Consider the following 11,257-nt stretch of genomic DNA (forward strand, 5'->3'; position numbering starts at 1 on the left):
CTTTCAAATTTTATTTTGAAAGCTTCCCATTCCTCTTAGGCCGACTTTCACTTCAGAATTCCCCAGCAAAATATTAGCCCATTGAATCCTATTTGATCACATTCTGTATCATTTTAAATCTGCTTTCCCCTGGAATGACATCCAGGAATTGATGCAGAGTGAAAGGAGCAGAACCAGGAGAACATTGTACATAGAGACTGATACACTGTGGTACAATCTAATGCAATGGACTTCTCCATTAGTGGCAATGCAGTGATCCTGAATAACCAGGAGTGATCTACAAGAAAGAACATTATCCACATTCAGAGGAAAAACTGTGGGAATAGAAACACCAAAAAAAAAAAAAACTGCTTGACTACATGGGTCAAGGAGGATATGGCTGGAGATGTAGACTCCAAGTGAACATCCTAATGCAAACACCAACAACATGGAAATAGATTCTGATTAAGGACCCATGTGTGGATAATACCCAGTGGAATTGCGCATTGGCTAGGGGAAGGGTGGGGGGAGGGGAAGGAGGGATAGAATATGATTCTTGTAACCAAGGAATAATGTTCTAAATTGAATAAATAAAATTTAAAAAATAAATCTGCTTTCCCTAAGTTTAGAATGTATTTCAAACTATACCCAGATTTTCTCTCTTTATCATATTTCATGATGAAATAATCATTTGACTGTAAGATTCCTATGACAAATTCAGAGCAGGACGTAAAATCATAAGTAATCTAGTCCAAACTCTTCATTTTACAAATAAATGGCATTGAGATCCAGTAAGGTAAAGTGATTTACCTATGGTCAGATACATTGTGAAACTAGATTCAAACCTAGGTCTTCTCAGTCCAAATTCTTCCTTCCTCTCCACTGTACTATATACTCTCTTTCTTTTTCCTCGTTTAAAATCAGGTCCAGCATAGCAATTCTCAGTATTCTTTCTCCTCTCTTTTGAAGGATAAACTTATCATTAAGACAAGCCATAAATGTATCAGCTGCTCTGCTTTTGGCAGAGAGAGGGAGAAAGTACCAGCAGGTGTCTGCTTAGTTGAAATGTCCCATGATGACAATGCCATGGATCTGTGACAGATTTGTGATTTGTTTCCCAAACTCCTCAACTAATTCCTCCACCTTTCCAGGTGGTGTATAGTAAACCCTTAGAAAAATATTGTTTCTCTCTTTGTTGATCCTCCCCCAAATGTTCTCCATCATGTCCCTACCTCCAGTTCCAGGTTTCCTCACATGAGGATAAATTCTTAATATACAATGATATTTTAGTTTTTCTTTATGTTATAGTCCTCTAAAATAAGATATTATCTTCTAGAGCCAAATTCCAGATCTAAGTCTCATCCTACTTATCCTCAGTGATGTTTATGTCAACTTTATCTCCTTACTTATATTTCTATTTAGCTCTCTATGCTTCATGCACTCTTATATTGACATTTGTTAGGACAAGTTTTATTATTATTACTCTTCTTATATATTGTCTTCTGTTAATAACTGGTCCTCTCTTCTCCTATGAGTAATAATGATAGTAACTGAAATTATCTTTCTCCATATATAAATATAATGTTTTAATGTTTGCAGAACATGTTATATAAATTATCTCATTTAATCATAATATCAAACATTATGAGGGTACTAGTTGCAATAGTAACTAGGTACAATAGTTATTATTAATCCCAGTCTACAAATGAACAAACTGAGTCTGAGAGAACTGATTTGCCTGTGATCACATTGTCAGAATATTTCCTATATAGAATTAGAATCCATGTCTATTTCTACAATTCTATTTTATTTCACTGTTCTCTTTGTTACTAGACTTGTCAAATCTATTTCCTTTTCATTTTAAAGTTCTTTTTATTAGATCTGCACAATTCTATGTTAATATAAGATATTCCAAAAATCTTAATGCATTCTTAAAAATGGTTTTAATTTTTTTCATATTAATGCACTTTTAAGTGTGGCACTCAAATACTTGTCTATTTGAATTGATTGAATTTATTATATATGTATATCATTGATTCTGGACAACTCCTCCAAAGTTATGCATTGGAGTCCACAAAGGACAGATAAGATTCTCCGTTCGATAGGTTATACTGTAGGTCTATACTTCTAACAATCTCATGAGCCCACACCAGCATATTTCCTAGTAACAACTGGACATTAGATGTGATTAGCTTTGAGCAAAGGCACTTACTAAAATGATAAAACAAGAATGATAGTTGCAAAATATTTCCCAAAAAGTTTGGGGTAAGTACTCGCACACATACAAATAGCATCCATAAGATAAGTAGGCTCAAACTTAGAGTACAGTGGTAGTTAAGAATACATGTGGAGAATACATAAGGCGAATTCACAATTGCTAGTACAGGCAGACTTTTCTCCCTTTAATGTAGTCCCTACAAAGTTCCCTGTAGGAAACTCTGTTGGAATCTTAGAATCTGTGGTTTTCTAGAGTTCACAAATGAAAATTCTTCCAGCCACAAGGAAGTTCAGCCACAGTCATATTTCCCATAGCTGTCTTCCTCACAGCTCCTGGAACTGAAAGTCATTTATTCTTTTGTAGTTTCCTCACACAAATCCTTTTGTGTGACTATCTCTCTGAATCTATTTGTCCTCCTTATGTCTCTTCACATTGTCTCCTTCTGGTCTAGCTTTTCTGTTCCCAAGAGGATGCATTAATTGCATCCTCTTTTATTCACAGTCCAGTCTCTCTAATGACATGGTCAATGGAATAAGGAGAGGAAAGAGAGAGAGAGAGAGAGAGAGAGAGAGAGAGAGAGAGAGAGAGAGAGAGAGAGAGAGAGAGAGACACTATCTCCACTTACCCATGCCACCATAAAATAATCACAATAACAATTCTCTATCAGTTGTCTGACTCCACTCTTGAATGGCAATCCTTGATTCCTAAACTTGAAGATATCAACTGTGGGTTGCTCTACCTTCCATTCTGCTTTACTATTTTTAAACAAAGACCCAGAGATATGTCTGATTCTCTTAACCAACCACAAGATGTTTCCTGTGTGGTACTGTGCCTTTATCCAATGTCCAAAATCCTCTAATCCTCTAAAAGTGATTATGGACTCAGTTACAAATTATAGTGGAATTGCTGAAAAACTTCTAAACACCTACTTTACAGGATTAATTGATACAATTGTAATTTCTGACACTTCTGTGATTATATTAATTAAAGGTAGATGGTGAATGGGTAAATTCCTCCTCAATTACATATTATATTATTTACAGTCTTTTCATAAAATGAAAATATTTATTTAATTCTCACAGAAACTATAGAGTAGGGAGGGCAATTCTTATTACCTTTCTCTTTTACAGATGAGTAAACTTAAGCTCAGAGAGATAAAGTGACAGCCAGCAAATGGCAGAGCAAAGAGTAAAACCACAGTGATTTGACTCCTTGTCAGTACTTTGTCCACTGCATACTTCAGACTGGGTGAGGAAATATGGATTTCTCATCCACTATTGGAAAAAAAACTTCAGCAGACAATGCACCAGTAATCTCCTTTACAGGAAGCGGTTAACAAATAGCTAACAAGTATGTGTTGATATTACATAGTTATTATTCTCCTTGTTAGTTTTTGTTCCTAGCATCTCCTTACTGCACACACTGACATTAATTGGCACTTTTAATTGTTCTAATTTTAGCTACTATAAGTGATATTAATGTTTGCTTAATTAATAGGCTACCTCACCATCACCTCACAGAATCACTCTCTGCTTCTCAGTCATAACTCAGGCACTACATTCCATGGGAAATATTTCTTGATTGCCCCAAATGTTAGTCCCAACTCTCCCAAACTACCTTGCATTTAACAACTTCTTATCAAAATATTTATATCCCCATTATATTTCTTCTGTTCATACATAAGTAGTTTTTTTTTAAATCCTTACCTTATGTCTTAAGATCAAAACTGTATATTTGTTCCAAGGCAGATGATGGATAAGGGACAGGCAATGTTTAAGTAACTCACCCAGGACCATACAACTAAGAAGTATTTGAGGCTAGATTTGAACCCAAGACTTATCATCTTCAGGCTTGGTACTCAATCCACTGAGGCACCCACCTGCCCCAAAGTACTTTTTGCCTACCTAAATGTAAGTTCCTTCAATATAGAGAAATTGGATATTTCTTCTCTATAATTATACCCTAAATGCTTATCACAGTGACTGGCAGGTAGCAGGAGCTTAATAAATATTTCATAGTGAATTGATACAAAAAGAAAAGGGAATACTGGGCAAATGTGGCATTCTAACATAGCAACCAATTGCTAGGGCTGGCATCAAAAAGCCTTGGGTTCCAATGTGACTTCTTTTTAATTAGTTTGTTACATTTAAATACCCAGTTGATCCTTCCCTGCCCTCTCCTCATTAGAGAAGGCATCATTTGACAAAAAAAGATATATGAATATATAAAACTATGTGTTACTTATTTTGAGGTATCAGTTGTTTATCTGGAGGTGGACGCACACAGGACATTCTACTGTGAATGGTGAGATGATTGAGCAAATTATTTAACCAATGGTTCCCTCAGGCATTCCCTGTCTGCTAGGTCAAAGACTGATAGAAATAAGCATTACTGGATAGAATGCTCATACCAGGATTTTCCTACAGTCGATGAAATCATATTTCTTCTGGGTATTTGAGAACTGAACAAGAGAAAAAAAGGACACATATGTCATATGAAATATGTAATATACAGGGAGTGGAGCCAAACTTTTGATTACTTCTTGTTCAGGAAACAATATCAAAATTCTTGTGTCTCTAGCATCTGACATCCTGAATGATGGTGATGAAGTCTCCAGTGCAGCTCTGTCCTGCACTTATTTGTTGCTATAAACAATTGTGCCAGAGAAATTCAGAGCTCTGTTCCATGTCTACAAATGAGGGTATCACTTTATTAATTGAATTTCATTTTAGTTGCAATTCCAGATTCTCCCTCTCATTTCTCCTTCTGCCTCCCCCATCAGTGAGAAGTCAAGAAAATAAAATCCATTACAAACATGAAACATGCAAAACAAAAGGGCATCACTCTAAATGTGACTTAGGCTTGACTCTAGAATGGACTCTCCTTGACCAAGGACAAAGGCAGCTTGTAAATTTGTAGCTTATAAAGTTATTTGCTCAACTCTTGGATTTGGTTCACTTGGACAGAGAGCCAAACAAGTTGTACTGATTTGGTGAGAAAGTCTAACTGATGATACATCATGCCACACTATGACTTTGCCAATGCACAATATATATTTAAACCTTAAATCACAAGGCCTTTAGAAAAGGAAGGTATTTTCATTCTGTATATACATCTGTGCTGCCATGTGTACATAGAGACAAAATCCTATATACAGTCTAACTCTCATTTATTTTTGCCGAGGATTTTTTTCTTTATGTTCTGTCTCTCTCATCTGTTGTTGTTGTGAGCTGAATTCAATGTAACTAACCTTAGCTACCTGGAATTCTCAATTCATGATTCATTCTGGATAGCTCAGTATTTGGGTTTTTTTTGTTTTGTTTTGTTTTTCATTTTTGATAATTATGGGTTTATTGATTAAAAATATCAAAATATTTTTCAAGTGTTAATCATTTTGAATTTAAATATTTTGATTAAGTCTGACTTCTTAGGCAAACTATATTGGACATAATTTAGCCTTTTCTTGATGGCCCATAGATCATTTGACCCCTGCATTAAATAGCTCTATCTTCATTTTGTTTGTTATTTGTTTTCATTTCTACATTTTGCAATATTTATGTTCCTACATTGCTCTTGTGCAAACAACTTCTCATTGCTGTCACTACCCTTCCTTCTAGCAGTCCCTCTCCTACCTAATTTTCCTCTTCTAATCTGTCTTTTACTTAGACATCAGGTAACCAAGCTTTTTAGAAATATGAGTAAACTAGTAATATATTGTCTCTGAGAAATGGCCTGAAAGGTTATTTTTCTTTGAGTAAATTGCTCAAGTTTTAGAGCATAGATTTTACCTGTTTTGGCAGCTCAGAGATCTTTTTTGGCTTCCATCCTGGTTCTCAGCTGTGTTTTCTGTAGGAGAGGGGAAAAGCTAAATTCATATGGGGAGTTTTCACTTTCTTTTCACTGGCTAAATGTGCACAGTCTTCATATTGCAAATTCCTCTTAGCTGGGTAGAGTCATCACATAAAACTGTATACTGGAAAGCAACCAAGAGTAGAACCCATCTTCCTTGATGGTACATCCTCACATTCTAATTTGTAACTTTTAGACCAAATTTGTTCTAAGTGTTCTACTTACAGAATAGATGGTAGCAGGTACTTTATCTTTTTAAAGAGCACCCACAGGGGGAAAATAAGCCTAAAGTATAATAAGAGATATTTAGAGTAGGGAGTAGACATAGTAAAGAACTCCTTAAGTCCCTGCAGTAGAAAACATTGTTGTATTTAGGGTCTTCCCTCCCCCCCAAATAGTTTAAGTTAAATAAGTTTAAATTAAGTTTTTGATAATGATGATGATGATGAGAAAAACAAATATTTATAAAGTGCCTCCAAAATACTTTGTGCACAATAATTGTGTGGGGTAGGCAGTGCAAAAGTATTATTATCTTTATTTTGCTAATGAAGAAACAAAGGCTCAGTGGATCAAGTCACTTACTCAAGGTCACATAGCTAGTAAATATTGGATTCTTCAGGGCTCCAAATCCAGTTATTTTTTTCTATTAATCTTTAATACCTGGTTGACCTTTTGGACTACATCACTGAATATTGACAATGAAAAAGATCCCTGAATTGGGAATTAGGAACCAAGGTTCAAATCCCAGTTTTTCCAGGACCTTCAAATAATTCCCAAAGTGACCTTCCTAAAGGAAAGGTCTAATCATGTTATTCTTTGTCCAGCCCTACCCCTCACTTCCTCACATAAAGGAAGCCCCCCGTGACTCCCTGTTTCCTCCAAGATCAAATACAGATTTCTCTGGTTGATATTTAAAGACCTTCAAAACCTGGGCTCAGTCTCTTTCTTCCCAGGCTTTTTACACATTGTTTACCTTCACACATTCTGTGGTACAGAAATACTGGTCTATTTGTTGTTCCTCTCACTTGGTGTTCCAAATCCTGCCTTTACTCATTTCATAGACTGTTCTTCAAGTCTGGGAAGAACTTCCTCATCACCTCTGATTCTTAGAATCCTTAACTTCTTTCAAAACCCAACTGTTTCCAGCTCTTAAGAAAATTCTTTTCTGATGTCCTCTTCTGTTCCAAATTTGCATTCATTTACTTTGTGTGTGTGTTGCTTGCCATTTCTTTTATTCTTCAATAGATACCAAAGCTAATGATGTGCAATTACTTTTATTCATCAATCAATCAATAAACATTTGCTAAATTCCTATTATATGCTCCTAAGATTTTAAGGGTAACTTTATGGTATGCATCTAACACAGTAGATCACAAGACCCCACTAGTGTGTTTCCCAGGGAGTATGCCAAGAACAGTTGTTAAAAGATACATCTTTAAAAGTATAATATACTGTACTATAAGTAAGTAAATGAATGAATAAATAAATATAAAAATAAGCAAGCATAATTAATGAATGAATTGATAAGAAAAGCAAATAACAATAATGGTGATTTTAAAAATTGGTTTCAACATAATGAACTGAAGCAATTCCATGTTAACTGGAAGGACCTCCAGGAACTGATGCAGAGTGAAAGGAGCAGAACCAGGAGAACAATGTATACAGAGACTGATACACTGTGGTACAATCAAATGTAATGTGCTTTTCTACTAGCAGCAATGCAATGACCCAGGACAGCTCAGAGGAACTTGTGAGAAAGAACACTATCCACATCCAGAGAAAGAACGGTGAAAACAGAAATGCATTAGAAAAATAAATGATATATAAGATTAATACATTGTAAGAGAATAATACTGCAGAAAACCTGGAGAAAAGATGCAATGAATGGAAGTTTGGAGATCTGTCCATCAAGGAAGATTCCAGGGGAGAATGTGACCTGGAGAAGGCAGTTAAGCAGAGGGACCCAAACTGCTGCTGGGGACTCTTTTTCCTAACACTTAAAGGAGGAAAAGCCCAGGAGTTGTTTCTGCCTGTGGCCTGCTGATTTTGTCTCTGAAACCCTTGCAGTTTTGACTCTGAAGACCTTTGAAACCTATTTACCACATCCCTCTTATAAGACTATATATACTTTAGTTACTTATTTTAAGATTTAATCTAGATTAGGGAAATCCTAACCCCTCTCTCCTATCCAACCTCCTTTCCCCTCTTTCCTTAAAATAAACCCCATTTCTAACAAATTTAGAGAGTGAGTTATCTTTCAGATTTCCAGTTAACTTACTCAGTCTGAATCCCAGCTTCACTCCAACAGAAGAGAACAATGGAAGTTGGTGGGAGGGGAGGAGGGAGACAGGGTTTGACTTCTCACTACCTTATTGCTCAGTGTGCTTGCTCAGCAGCCCCTATTACCATAAACCACCTAACAAAATAACCACCTAATACAGATAGATCACATAATGTGATAGGGATATGATTGGGGTTTTGATGTTAAAGGATCTCACGACTGTAGATATGAATAATAGGGAAATAGGTTTCAAACAATGATGCATTTATAACCCAGTGGAACTGCTTGTCGGATTTGGGAGGGGGAAGAAAAGAATGTGGGGGGAGGAATCATGAATCATGTAACCACGGAAATGTATTCTAAATTTAAAAGAAAAGTGAAATTTTTTTTTTAAAAATAGTTCCAACAAGGACATTACATTCTTAAAAAAAAAAAAATAAAAATAAACCATTGGTATTGCTTTTAATCTCATCTTCCTTCTTCAAGAAGCCATAGACTCCTAGAGCTGAAAGACAAACATTGGAAATCATTTAATCCAATTCTCTTACCTTACAAATTATATAATCATATCTCGGATTCATGACATGAATTGCTTAGCATCATACAGACAGTTAATTATGGAGCTAAATCTTGATATTTTATCATCTACCCAGTCATTGTCCTACCACTTCCACTTAGAATCACTCTATCCAAAGCAAAGAAGAAAGCATGTTTTCTTCTCTAGGTAGGAATTTTAGTTAGAAACTCCACACTAGACTGACTTTGATTGATCTATGAGTGTCTGCACCCCCAGACTATATTTTACATTTTGTCACATCTTGGGACATCTTGTCTGCTCTGCTACCAAATCCATATCATCTCTGTCCCAATGGTAATCAACTCAACATTATCATTTTTAGATAATGATCTACCCAATGGCTCCCCATTTTTGTGCCTCCCTTCCTTGGCCACCCCTCCCATTTATGCACTGTTTCCTTCTATTAGGATGTAAGGTCCCTAAGAGCAGAAACTATCTTACTCTTTTATTTTATGCCATTATGGGTTGGAATAATGTCTGTCATATAATAGATACTTAATTAGATACTATTTAAATACATCTTCCTTCTCTTTCTCCATGTCTTATTTTCTTCCTTCCCTACTTCCCCCTGCCCTTCTTTTCTTCTTTCCTTTTTTCCTTGCTTTTTTGATTCTACATCTAGCATTCTATTCATGTCACTGAGCCACCTTTGTCCTAAAATGAACATTGACAATGTTGGCAAGGCCTTTAATAAGATAGATTAAGAGCAATCTACCTTCCTGATTCCATAATTCTGTTTTTACAATGACATGCTAACATTTTAGAGGATATCAGCCAGTGTGTGTGAGTATGAGTGTCAAAGCCAGCTAAAAATCCAATTGTAAATTGTTCAGGGGAAGCTAGGTGTTAGAATTAGGTATTAATAGCAAGAGTGTCTATCATTCCATATAACAAACCAAATGTCAAGGTCCCTAGGTCAGGTTGCATGCTACAAGAACAAAGGTCACCTATTTCCCCAGTTGCTCAATGGACTTCAATTCAGTAATAATGTCTTGCATGCCTATTATGTGCTAAACATGAAACATAGCTTGGCACATGAAAAGGTTTAATTTTTTTTTAACAATGATATAAATCCTCTATTTAAAGCAAAATTTTGACAAAATCACTAAGGTCAAATCTTCTAAAATTATTTCAGCATTAATACAAGGATCATTAACAAACAAACAATCATCTTAGGGTACTTCATGATTCCTTGGAGCACAATTTTATTTTATTTTATAATTACAAATGTTTAGAAATCCAAACAAAACAAGCATTTCCATATATGAAGAAAAATAAGATATTACACAAATGAAATCACAAATCTATATGTTTAACTTACTCTTCTTTATGTCTACATAATAGACCATGTCCACTAGTGTCCTAACGCCTCCTCACTCTCCCTACATCATATAGGATATCATCATGGAGGCCAACATGTTCATATAAATTTAAATCTTTCTTGCTTCATTTTTCTGTTCACTTTCTAGGTGTAACTTCTCAGTTTATTCTTCTACTACTAGATCTGTTGCTATGCATGTTTTCCCGGTTCCACTCATTAAACTGTTCATTATCTTGTATAGTTCTTTCTAGTTTTTTAAGATATTAAATTTTATTTTATTCCCCCATTACATGTAAAAAAAATTTCCAACATTTTTCAAAGAGCATTGAATCTCAAATTCTCTCTCTTCCTTCCTATACCAAATTCCTGCCCCCATTTTGAGGTAGTATGCAATCTCATATAAATTTTATATGGGCAATTATGTAAAACATTTTTCCATAATAATCTTTTTGTGGTAGGAAACACATAGAAAAAAACTAAGAATGCGAAAAAGTTTTCTTTGATCTGGGTATAGACTCAGTTCTTTTTCTCAGGAAGTAGATGGCATTTTTTTTTAATCATGAGTCTTTTGGGATAGTTTTGGATCATCATATTACTGAAAATAGTTGGTTTTCATAGTTGCTTTTCATAGTTGCTTATCATAAATTATTCCTGTCACTGTACAGTGTTCTCCTGTTTCTGCTTATTTCACTCTGCTTCAGTTCATATAAGTCTTTCCAGGTTTTTCTGAGCTCCTCCTGCTTGTCATTTCTTAAAGCAAAATAGTATTCTATTATAATCATATACTATAGCTTACTCAGCCATTCCCCAATTGATTGATATCCCTCTCTTACTAAATCTTTGTCCCACTAAAAAAACCTTCTTTAAATATTTTTGTGCCTATAGGTCCTCCTCCCCCAAATTTTTTATCTCTTTGGGTTTTCAATTTTTTTTTAATTTTTCCATGGTTACATGATTGTCTCCCTTTTCTCTTCCCTTCACCTGCCCAGAATTGATAAGCAATTCCCCTGGGTTATACAGATATTATCACTC

The 11,257-nt window shown here is 35.2% G+C and overlaps 1 long non-coding RNA gene across 1 annotated transcript in view; it reads right to left on the reverse strand.

The window, feature by feature from the left end:
- Nucleotides 1-8,489, reverse strand: part of LOC130458485 (uncharacterized) — a 55,902-nt gene extending 47,413 nt beyond the window's left edge. The window contains exons 1-2 of the long non-coding RNA XR_008917826.1: nt 8,325-8,489; nt 5,986-6,043 (exon numbers count right to left, since the gene is read on the reverse strand). This is a non-coding gene — a long non-coding RNA (uncharacterized LOC130458485). The remainder of the gene's footprint in view (nt 1-5,985; nt 6,044-8,324) is intronic.
- Between the last annotated feature and the right edge of the window lie 2,768 nt (nt 8,490-11,257).

The sequence above is a fragment of the Monodelphis domestica genome, chromosome 3 (assembly GCF_027887165.1).
Source record: "Monodelphis domestica isolate mMonDom1 chromosome 3, mMonDom1.pri, whole genome shotgun sequence".
Classification (NCBI taxonomy): domain Eukaryota; kingdom Metazoa; phylum Chordata; class Mammalia; order Didelphimorphia; family Didelphidae; genus Monodelphis; species Monodelphis domestica.